Genomic DNA, 12,383 nt, shown 5'->3' with positions numbered 1-12,383 from the left:
TAGCACTCCCTTGAGAACTTCTTGGAGATCTGGTCTGCTGTTGGTAAATTCTTTCAGGTTTTGTTTATCTGAGAATGTTCTTGTCTTTTCTTCCCATATGAAGGATAATCTTGCCAGGTACAGTATTGAAATTGCTTTTCCCTTAACACTTTGAATATATTTTCCCATTATTTCCATATTCACATTGTTTCTTATGAGAGGCCTACTGTTAGCCTGATGAGATATCCTTTGTAGGTAACTTGCCATTTTTCTCTTGCCAATCTAAGTATCTTGTCTTTGTCTGTGGTTTGGGGCATAATGTGTCTTGGAGAAGATCTTCTTGGGTTGATTCTATTTGGGGTCCTTTGTACTTCTTGGGACTGGATCTTTGAGTGCCTCTCTAGGTTTGGAAAGCTTTCTTGCAGTATTTCATGGAATAGATTATCAATGCCCTTATGAATCTCTTCACCTTCTGGGATGCCAATTATCTGGATGTTTGGATGGTATCTAGTATTTCTCATACATTATTCTCTTTTTTTTTTTTTTTGGCAATTTTCTCAGTCTTCGTGGTGAAGTTTTCTAGGCCAGCAAGTCTATCTTCTAAGTCTGAGATTCGATTTTCTGTATGATCTAGTCTGCTTTGAATGTTTTCAAGGGAGATTTTGACTTCCTGTATTATGGCCTTCATTTCTAACAGGTCCATTTTATTCTTTTTTTACAGTGTGTATTTCCTCTTTTAGATCTTGCAAGAATTTCTTCACCTCCTGGAACTTATCAGCTCCTTTTTCCTGCCTCTTCTGCAGTTCATTGTCTCTCTTCTCTTCTATCTCTGTTAGCTTCATCACCATGAATATTCTAAATTTTTTATCAGACTGATTTCCATTGAACTGTCTGTGGATGAAGACGAGTTATTCTTTTCCCTTGGAGGAGAGGTACTTTCTTGCTTTCCCATATTTCTTGTGACTCTGCAGTGATTTGTAGTCATCTGATGGGTGGCGTGTTTCTTCTTAATTCTTGAATTTCAATCTGAGCTTTCAGGAGCGTGCAGAAGGAGATGACCTGGAATCTCTTTGCCATTCCGTTTTTTGTTCAGCAGATTCAGTGGGTATTGAGGAATATGTTAATCTTAATAATATTTGGATGTTTGGCTATGGCGCCCTTAGATCCATGTAGAAACACAGTGAATGGAGATTGGGGAGAAAAGTGATGAGAAAAAGAAAAAAAGAATAAGAAGACTGAGAGAGAGGAAAAAAAAAAGAAAGAGAAAAAGAAGGAAAAAACAACCAAAAATATTTAAAAATAAAATAAAATAAAAAATCATGTGCCATGCTTGCATGCCTGCATGCCACAAAAAATGACTAAATCTCAGCTGTAATGGAGGAGTCTTCTTCTGAAGGCCTGCCCCTTACCTCTCCTAGAGGGGAGGGGGAGATGGGATTGTTAGCAAGAAGGATCTGAAAGCCAAGAGAATACCTTAAAAATTTTTAAAGGAAAAATTACCAAAAAAGAGAAGACAGAGAAAGAGAGGCAGAGAGACAGACAGAGACAGAGAGAAGGCTAGAGGGGCTCCCTACCACTCGAGTTTGGGGGCTGGAGGCTGATTTATCAGTAGAAAATCTTCATTTCTCTTTTTTCCCTGAATGACTAGTTCTCAACCATAAAGGAGGAGTCTTATTCTGAAGGCCTGCCCCTTGCCTCTCCACTCTATTTTTGGGGCTGGAGACTGATTTATCAGTAGAAAATCTTCATTTCTCTTTTTTCCCTGAATGACTAGTTCTCAGCCGTAATGGAGGAGTCTTCTCTTCATTTAATTTTTATGTAGAAGTTTTATAGGTCCCATTTGAAGTTTTAGTTCATTTGAATGAAGTTAATTTGTAACAGTTCTGATTACCAGGGCCCACAGGTAGTCTGGTGGTTAAGGGTGCTAGACTCCCACATGGACAACTGTGGTTCAAGTCCCAGACCTGTCAGCTTGCTTTCTCACTTTCTCTCTCTCTCTCCCTCCCTCCTTCTCCCCGTCTCTGGTCAAATTAAAAATAAATAAATAAATAAACTTAAATGAAGTAATTCTAAAAAAAAAATTCTGGTTACCTTTGTTAGTGAAATGTTCAGATAATTCTTATCATATATTATCCAGAAATTTAAAATTCCAATTTCTGATTTACATTATAACCATTGCACATCTCTGTGGGGTTCGGTATGTGTTTTTCACATTTCTTTTTGAGTTTTCCTAGTACATAAGCTGTCTGAAGATAATACTTTTTCCTTTTAAACTACTATTCATTTTCTTTTTTTTTCTATAATATAGCATTATGTATGTTAACAATGTGCATCATTTTTTAAAGTTTATATTATTCCTTTCAAGAGAGCAAGAGACAGAAACAGAGCAGGAAAAAGGCAAGTACCCTTATCATGGTCTTTTCCTGGATCTCCTTGAGCCTTGCTTGTCAGCCAGGATCACGGGCACACGCCCTGCATTACAGGTCAGTGAGGGAAGTTAACTCGGGATCTTCCTCATGGATCCAGCATTATTTGAGCAGTGTATTAGTATTGCTCCACCGAGCAAGGTCCAGGGCATCTTTATTTTGCTCTTGTCTTTAGGTGAATTTCTCTAATGCTTCCCTATTACATGTAATGTTCATTTTTTTAAAATATTTTTTATTACATGTAAGAAATCACTTATTTTTTATTTTTAAGTATTTCTTTGCTAGAAAATTATTTCATAGATAAAATCACAAAATATTTAATATATAATGTTCTAACCAAGTGTCTTATATCAATATTTTTCTTGTTTTGTGGTAGTTGGTCTTGCATGAATAATAAATAAACACTAACAAATTACTGCATGACAAATTTTATTTTTAGTGCTTGACAAATATTACCTTATTTAGGGACCAGCAGATGGTGTAATAATTACGTCACTGGACTCCCACATAGTCAACTGTGGTTCAAGTCCCAACCCAGAGGCTTCAAACTCACACTGGGCATGTGTGAATGTATGCCCAAGTTTCCAAGAGGGAAATGGAGGAGAAGGGATTGCACAGTGGCCAACCCCTCTTGGGGGGAGGGGTGGTGATTTCTCACTCTCTATCGCTGTCTGTCTAGTGAGCACATGTATCCTATAACAAAAATCTCTCTAAAAAATTATATTATCTCACTTAATCCTTACATCAAACCTGGGGTAGCTATTATTAATGTCTATTCTAAAAATAAACTACCTCAGACATGAGAAGTATTTGTCTAATTGTCTATAGTAAGCAAATGACCAGGAAAGGAGTCAAACCAAGGCAGTTTTACTGAAAAAAAAAAAGTAGCTTTTCCCCCATAATTCTATATAAACTCTTTGTCCCTAACAAATACAATTTTTTTTCTCTTGAATTTTATATGCTTTTTTTTTTTTTTGGTTAGAATACATGTACACTTGTGAAAGAGAGAGAGTACCTCTCAGTGGGGTGTGGTCACACTGCAATCATTTTTCCTTTATTTTTCTATCCTGTCAGGAGCTTGAACATGCACCCACATGTGCTCAGTATGTTTCTGAAGCCATGAGGTCTGGGACTTGAACTGTGCAGTCAGACATGGGGGATCCAGCTGCTCTATCAACCATGCCAGAGGCTGGCCCAGGATCTGGTTTTCTTTTTTGTTGTTCTTGTTAGAAAATTTTTCTATAGGGTGCATGTTCTCGCCAGAGAGACAGAGAGACAGAGACAGAAAACAAGAAATCACCCCCCAGATGGAATGGTCATGCCACAGTCTCTTCTCCATTTTCCTCTCAGGATTTTGGGCATACATATACATGCTCCTGGTGTGAGTTTTAAGCTGCTGGGTTGGGGATTCAAACTGCAGTTGACTATGTGGGGCATAACCATTTCGCCATCTCCTGGTCCCCAGGATCTGGTTTTCTGTACATAGCACCAAACTGCTGCACTACATCACTGGCCCTATGCTAGCATTTTATTTACATTTTAATATCTACACAAAGAAATAATGCCAGTTTGACATTTTCTTTATTAGAATTTGTGGTCCAACAGGATCACATTTCTAAGTTTGTAAAATAAGGTGTGATTTTCTTTTAAAGTTTGTAAAAATATTCACCATTAACATAATAGAGTCAAATACATTTGGGAGGTAGAGTCTTTGATAATTTTTTTCCCATTTTCTTCCTCATTGATGGTCCAGTTATATTCTTTATGGTCAGAAATTTCTTTTTCAAAGCTATTTTATTTTTATCTCATAAAACCCAGAGCACTACTATAAAGGTAGGTTATAACATCCCCACATTGAAGAAAAAGAATTAAAATCTAAAAAAGCCAGTGTCGTGACCAGCAGTTAGCATAGTGGCTATATCACTGGACTCCCATGTAGTCGACTGCAGTTCCAGTCCTGGACCTGGTGGCTTATTAAATTCATGCCGGGCATGTGTGTGTGCATGCCCATGCCCAAGATCTCAAGAGGAGAATGGAGGAGAAGGGATTGCAGCAAGGCTATCCCCACTGGGGGGGGATTTCTTGCTTTCTGTCTCTCTGTCTCTCTTCGTCTTTCTAGCAAGCACACGTGCCATACAGCAAAAACCTCTCAAAAAAAAAAAAAAAAAAAAGCCAGGGTCTTTAAATTTGCATACTTATTGGGAAGTATAGCTGATATGTCTATACTTCCAGATGTGAAGTTATTAGACTCAGTTATTATGACCTCAATGACCAGCCTACAAAAAGGACTTGGGTCCCCTGTACCTGTTAGCACTAACAGATCTCTGGGAGAAAGAATGTTTGGTTGAGTGCTGATTCTAAACACCTCCTCAAGCAGAGGCAAGACAGACCCCAGGACTCATTTAAATTTTAGGATGGGTACCCTATTCTTTCTAGAGATCATGCCACTGAGTGAACTTTTATACACTAAACAGTACTTACTCTGCCTCGGACTGTGTCTTATGAATATGTGAGTTGTGGCAGGTTTTTGGTAATTATAATCCCCATATATAGGCCAGTAGAATATTTGAGTTCTTCAGAGACAGGAAAATACATAATCTCTCATTCTTAAATTTGCATACTTATTTGGAAGTATAGCTGATGTGTCTATACTTTCAGATGTAAGACTTATTAGACTGAGTCATCATGACCCTAATGGCCATCCTACATAAAGGACTGGGTCCCCTGTACCTCTTAGCGCTAATACACCTCTGGAAGAAAGAACATTTGAATGAGCGCTAATTCTAAACACCTCCTCAAGCAGAGGCCAGACACATTCCATGACTCATTTTTAAGTTCTAATGGGTACTCTAGTCTTTCTAAAAATCATGCCACTGAGTGAAATTTTACACACTGAACAACACTTGTTTCACCTCGGACTGTGTCTTGTGAATATATAAATTGTGGCAGCATTGGGGTAATTATAATCCTCATATATGGGCCAGTAACATATTTGAGTTCTGCTCCAGAAAAAAGAAAATACATAATCTCCCAAAGCCTCATGACTTACCCATTTGCTTGAAATAGGTATCGTCCTCCATCTACCATCCTAAATGCACCATGCACTTTAAATGATCAGACCTATCACACTAAGCCTCTGCCTGGTGAATGATGACTCATACAAAGCTCAGTGCTCATTGGTTCCTCTCTCAGAGTCTGTCCAATCCCAAGGGACATAGGTGACTATTCTGATTCATGGTCTCTAATATCTCAGACTGGAACTCCATTTAGTGAGTCTCCCTTTCCCTGTCTGCTTCTTTCTCCATCTTGTCATCCTTTTCCAGCTTCATGATAATCCTGAAGGCCCCTGAGTGCCTGTGGACAGAGGCTCTGATGATGTCACTGTTGGTGCTATTCAATTCCATGGTCCAGGTCAAGGCCACTCCAGGTAAGAGAGTAGCTGGTCCCTGGGGGGCCTGGCTCAGCTCCCAGGGGCCTTGCCCTTCAAGGGCTAAATACTGAGATGTGCTACAGAGGTTCCTGCCATAGCTGTGTTCTTCCTTCCCAGCTAGAAACCCAGCCTCACTTCCTTACTGCTATCCAGCAGGCCTATTATCTCTCTCAGGGTCACAGGCACAGGAGCAGGGTTGAGGTGCTGGGGTTCAGTATGCTTGTTCGTTGTGGAAAGTGGAGCCCAGCAATCTGGGATAATTGGAGGAGCAGGGTTTCCTGGGGAAAATGTCAGCCAGCTCAGCCTCCCGGGTATCCTATCTGCGTCTCTGCCTTGAGGAAACTCAGGCAGAGGGCCCTTGGCCAGAGGGGACCAGGATCCAGGGATCACTCTGCGACCTACAATTCAAAGAACATGCCTTCCATTCTCAGGTGGAGTAGGAGATGAAAGGAATGAGACAGGCTATGATTACAGCCTCTGGTTGAATTCTTGTTGGAGGCAATTCTTCACCCATCTCAGAACTTGTTAGAGTATTAGGATGAGTTGAGATTTGTAGGAAGAATGATATGAGCATGTGTAGGTATGGGAAAGGGTTGAACAGAGGTTATTAGACAGAAAGGGATGGCTAAGAGAAAAACCTTCCTCATGCTGCCTCCCTGTGGCCAGAGTAATATTATGGCCTCTGATCCAGTGTTTTTCTATCAGGATGCTTCCTAACTTTCTAACCCAAATATACACCCAACAGTGTGTAAAGTAGGTATCTTATTTTTATACCAACTGCTACATTTCCTTTCAGAAATTCTACCTTTTTATAGACCCTTCTAACCCTTCCTAAGATCTATTATATCATTTCACTCCTTTTATCAGGGGTGAAAGCATTTGAATCTCCTGAGTATAGAACCTCAAACTCTCAGAGTCCCTCTTCTATTACAGTAGGTTTATTTGCTTAGATGGGAGAGAGAACTTGAATTGTTAGTCACAGGGGGAGGCTGAGAACTAACTAGCTGGACTGTTCAGCTGTGGAGACTGTGTCTTCAGGTCCTGGGGATTGGAGCAAAACAAAACTGGGAAAAAAAGAGGCTGGAGGCCTGTTAGGTGACACTGAGTAATTACCAGCAGGAGGTGAGGGCAAACAGTGCCAGCATCCCATAGGAAGAGCCATTCTGTGGGATAATGGGCAGTAGGGGGAGTCATCGAGGAGACCCAGAGTTGGTGAGCATAGAGCAGAGGGGTGCTTGTGATGGTAGGAGCAGGAGGTGGGACAGCAGCAAATGGTGGAAAGAGATTTGTAGGAGAAATGAGATGAGGCAGTGCACACTTGTGAAAGGGATTGAGGGACCCTCTCGGCAGAATGCATTTTTCTGAGTGGGGAGGCCGTGGATTAGAAATAAACATAAAAATAAACTCAAGACATATAAAAGTATAGAAAAGCTAGAATCTAGTGGGCCTGACTTTTCTGATGGAAAAAACCATGACTCCAAACCAGCCTCAGGTTTATTATTTTATAGGGCAGAAAATTCAGGGAGATGAAAGGGAATGCAAAGCCAGTTGTTTTCACATATTTATTAGTTCATGCTGTGAGAACTACTGGTGTCATGTGATTTCTCTGATCTTTTGGGGCAAAATCTGAAGAACACATGTGGCTTCCTTAGACAGATACTGCTCTGCAGTATCAGTAGCTACTATATTCACATGCAAATGCTTTCATTGCTATGAAAGTGAAGCTCATGGCACCGCGGTTCTGCGTGGTATCTGAAGGTCACCATGCTTGTTCAGAATGGCCGCTCTCCACAGGTAGGTACCAGAGCACACTGCCCAGAACAATGTCTAATAAAAACCAGCTGGGGGACCAGCAGATGGCATAATGGTTACATCACTGGACTCCCATGTATTCGACTGCAGTTTGAGTTCTGGACCCGGCAGCTTAGAACTCATGCATGTGTGTACATGCCCAAAATCCCAAGAGGAGAAGATATTGCAGTGTGGCCAGCCCCCCCGGGGGGTGGTTTCTTGCTTTCTCTCTCTTCGTCCCTCTCTGGTGAGCACATGCACATGCCCTATAGCAAAAATCTCTCTTAAAAAAAAAACCTGCTGGAAGAGGAACTGGAGTCATGGAGGATGTGGGATAGTAGACAGAGCAGATTCTACAATTATCTTCCAACTCCATACAGATTTTCCAACCACAAATAGGGCAGAAGAGAACAGGTATGAGAGAGCTGGGACCCAGGACAAGGAAAGCTTGGCTGAGACAACACTGGGGGCATAAGGTAAGACAGTAGAGGGAGCTCCAAGATCCCAGACTCAAAAGGTAACTTCCTATTGGCTCTGACAGACTTTAAAACTGAGTGCTTTATAACTGAGGTCCTCCCATCTGCCCTAGGGTTTTAGGACCACACTCCCAAGTCCCATCACACCAACTGGGCATTTGCAAAAGACAACTGTGCATTTTTACACTTCTGTCATTTTAGCCCACCAACAAGTCACTAAGATAAAAGAGAGGTGGAAGATATAGAAAGCAAAGTGTTAATACAAACTTTTCAATCATTAAGATCTAGTCCGAATGACACCTAGTCTTGAGATTTTCCAGTATCCACAGGCTGAACTGGTCCCTCCCTCCTATGAGTTTTGCATGTACTAAAACAGATCACACACTGAAAACGGAAAGGGATGGGCCAGCCAGTGGCATAGTAGTTAAGGCACTAATCCCTATGACCAATTCTGCAGTTCAAGTCCTGGACCCAGGAGCCTGAAAAACACACAAAATGTATGTGCATGCATGCCCAAAATCCCAAGGAGAGAATGGAGAAGGGATTGTGGTATGATCATACCCCCTGGAGGAGTAATTTCTCACTTTCTTTCTCTCTCTCTCTCTCTCTCTCTTTCTCTCTCTCTCTTTCTCTCTCCCCCAGAAGCACATATGCCCTGTGGCAAAGAAAAAAATCATAAAAAAAAAGGAAAAGAAAGAAAGAGGGACCCCTGCAGGTGGTGTAGTAGTTAAGGTGTTGGACTCCCACATGGCCGACCACAGATTGAGTCCCGGACCCAGTGACTTGAAAATCACACTGGGCACATGTGTGTTTATGCCAAAATCCCAAGAGGAGAATGGAGGAGAAGGAACTGCAGCGTGGTCATCACTGCTGGACTGAGTTCTCATTTTCCCTCTCATCTCACTATTTCTCTCTTTCCAGTGAACACACATGTCCAATGGCAAAAAGCCTAAATAAATAAATAATGAAAAAAGAAAGAGATAAAGAAAAAAGAAAGGGAATTGAATTATCATTATATCTTCATGAAGTTGCTTTTCTAGTATACTTCTGTTGTGAATGAGAGATGACTTTATCAAAGTCAGTATTTTTCTTTTCTTTTCTTTTTTGTCAAAGGGTACATGTGTTCGCCAGAGAAAAAGAAAGGGAAAAAACACCCTTCATAGGGATTGGCCACATCTCAATCCCTTCTCCTCTATTTTTCTGTCTTATCAAGATTTGGGACACACAAATGCACATACTTGCCCAACACATTTTTAAAAAAAATAACTTTATTTATTTATTTTAATTTGACCAGAGAGGGACAGAGAGAGAGAGAGAGAGAGAGAGAGAGAGAGGAAACAAGCTATCAGGTCTAGGACCTGAACCATGATCAACCATGTGGGAATCCAGAGCCCTTAACCACCACGCCACCTGCCAGCCCCCCTGGCACGTAACTTAAGCTGCAAGGTCAGTCCTATGAACTATGGTCAGCCATGTGAGATTTGGCTCTCTTAGCCACTAGGCTATGAAGTTGGTCCAGTAGTTTATAAACTGTGCTTAAAATTATAAAAGCCCAGGGCTAGTGGAGTTTATCATAGTGGTTAAGGCAATGGACTGCCCCATGGCTGGCTGCAGTTTGAGTCTCAGGCCTTGCGGCTTGAAACTCATGCAAGGTGCGTATCCATGCATGCACAAAAGTCCCAAGAGGAGAATGGAAGAGAAGGGATTGTGGCATGGCATCCCCCCACCCCAGGGGATAATTTCGCATTTTCTGTCTCTGTCTCTCTAGCAAGTGCACGTGCCCTATAGCAAAAATCTCTCTCAAAAAATAAGAAATAATTATTTCAAAATGACAACAAACCCATTCATTATGTATATTTGTTTTGCAGGTAAAATTCCATTTAAACAGTTCAATGTTGCAAAAAAATTTTTCAATTATTTTTCTAGATTGAAAATATTCCCTTATTGATAACTGTAAAGGAGATGCAAGGAGCAATATATTAAAATTATAGGACACACATTCAGAGTGGGGCAGCTGAAGAGGAAGAAGCAAGTGACTCACAGAAGGAGAGAATTCAGGGGCTGGAACCAAAGGCAGAAGAGGAGGCTAGTCATAATATCTGAGCCAAGGTGAGCAATTTTGCCTTAGCACAGACGCTGTGGACTACAGGCTTTTATGTTGCCCCTGAGGCTGTTCTCACCCCTCTGCCTATCCTCTGCTACCAGCTGTGCAGTATCTGGTGAGGATGAGATACCACAGAACTCACCAGATGAACCACAGTTATTCTGCCATTACTACAGTGACAGACAGAGGTAGCAGTCGGACCACACCTACAACCACCCCCTCCTTGTTCCTGCAAATTCCAAGCCTATTTTCTTCTACTCTTGTGAAAGCATCCCCCCAATATTTGGAGCTAGAGAGAACAGTGCAGTTTCATCTCAGGCCTTGGGCTTTTCACTTCTGGCTTTAACATTTCTCACTTATTCTTAGTCTCCCCCTGACTTGGTGAAAACAAGTGCCCATCCTATTTAAAACCACACGTGCAGCCCCATTCTCTTGTACATTAAAGGCAGTCTCTGAAATTGTGTGATTGTGATTGACTGGATCAGGCATTTAAATGTTCTTTACAAAAAAGTAATAGAGATTGCTATTTTATGCACACACTTTATTTATTTATTTTACTTAACAAAAAGTTTATTTATTTATTTATTTTGGAGAGGTTTTTGCTATAGGGCACGTGCGCTCGCCAGACAGAGAGAGAGAGACAGAGAGACAGAAAGCAGGAAATCACCCCCCAGGGGGGATGGTCACGCCGCAATCCCTTCTCCTCCATTCTCCTCTCGGGATCTTGGGCACGCACGCACACGCGCCTGGCGTGAGTTTGAAGCCACCAGGTCCGGGACTTGAACCACGGTCGACTACGTGGGAGTCCAGCAACATAGCCATTATGCTAACTGCTAGTCCCTGAAAATGTACATGACCTGATTTTTATATAGTAATACAGGCTATATAAGGGGACATGGGTTTTTCTGCTGAACAGCCATTATTTATACTCATTCCAAGGCTTCTAACAATTGATACAATTTCCTCATATCCACACCATTCCAATATTGTTCTGTTACCCACTAGTCATCATCTGCACACAATCATCTACCACGAGATTCATAAATGGATCAAATCCCTTCAATATTCCTTGGACATGTTTGCCACCATTTAATTTCAATGATAACTTCTTGTCCATAAGTTTTTTCCATTCGCGAGGGTGAGCTTTGCTCATGGTACCTACTTGGCGGGCTCAGAGATGCCTTTGAATGGAATTCTCAGCCTCCTCACGTTCCTGCCTCAGACCCTGCGTTTTGTGTCTGAACCAATACATACTTTATAAACCTTTAAAAGTTTCTTCTTACATTGCAGGCACATCACTCATTTTTGTTATTGATTCATTCATTGACTGATACAGAACAACTTGCTTAGCATTGTGTTAAATGCCCGATTAAAAAAGAGAGACGGTAGGTATTTGTTTTAAGTTAAGTTGGAGAGGATCAAACAGATGTCACAAAACAATTGTACACACTGCATAGTGACTCAATCATGCACATTACAAACAATTTTCCATTTCGATTCATAAATGGATCAAATCCCTTCAATATTCCTTGGACATGTTTGCCACCATTTAATTTCAATGATAACTTCTTGTCCATAAGTTTTTTCCATTCGCGAGGGTGAGCTTTGCTCATGGTACCTACTTGGCGGGCTCAGAGATGCCTTTGAATGGAATTCTCAGCCTCATGTTCCTGCCTCAGGCCTTGTGTTTGTGTCTGAACCAACACATACTTTATAAACCTTTAAAAGTTTCTTCTTACATTGCAGGCACATCACTCATTTTTGTTATTGATTCATTCATTGACTGATACAGAACAACTTGCTTAGCATTGTGTTAAATGCCCGATTAAAAAAGAGAGACGGTAGGTATTTGTTTTAAGTTAAGTTGGAGAGGATCAAACAGATGTCACAAAACAATTGTACACACTGCATAGTGACTCAATCATGCACATTACAAACAATTTTCCATTTCTAGTTCCTAGAAATATTTCCACCCCTCTTTCTGACCCTCTGTCCCTTCCCACCCTCCTCTCACACCACCTCCGGTGTCCACAATTGTCCTTCATTCCCTTCCCACCCACATTGCATTGACCACACAATTTCCTACATACTCTAACTACTTTCAATGGTGATTTCACTCATTACTACTAAGAAAACCAGTTTTAACTTAAATCAAAGAAATGCCAAGGAACTTTGCT

This window comes from Tupaia chinensis, unplaced genomic scaffold (assembly GCF_000334495.1).
Source record: "Tupaia chinensis unplaced genomic scaffold, TupChi_1.0 Scaffold143645_1, whole genome shotgun sequence".
NCBI classification, from domain to species: domain Eukaryota; kingdom Metazoa; phylum Chordata; class Mammalia; order Scandentia; family Tupaiidae; genus Tupaia; species Tupaia belangeri.
Note: the sequence above shows the minus strand (reverse complement) of the source record.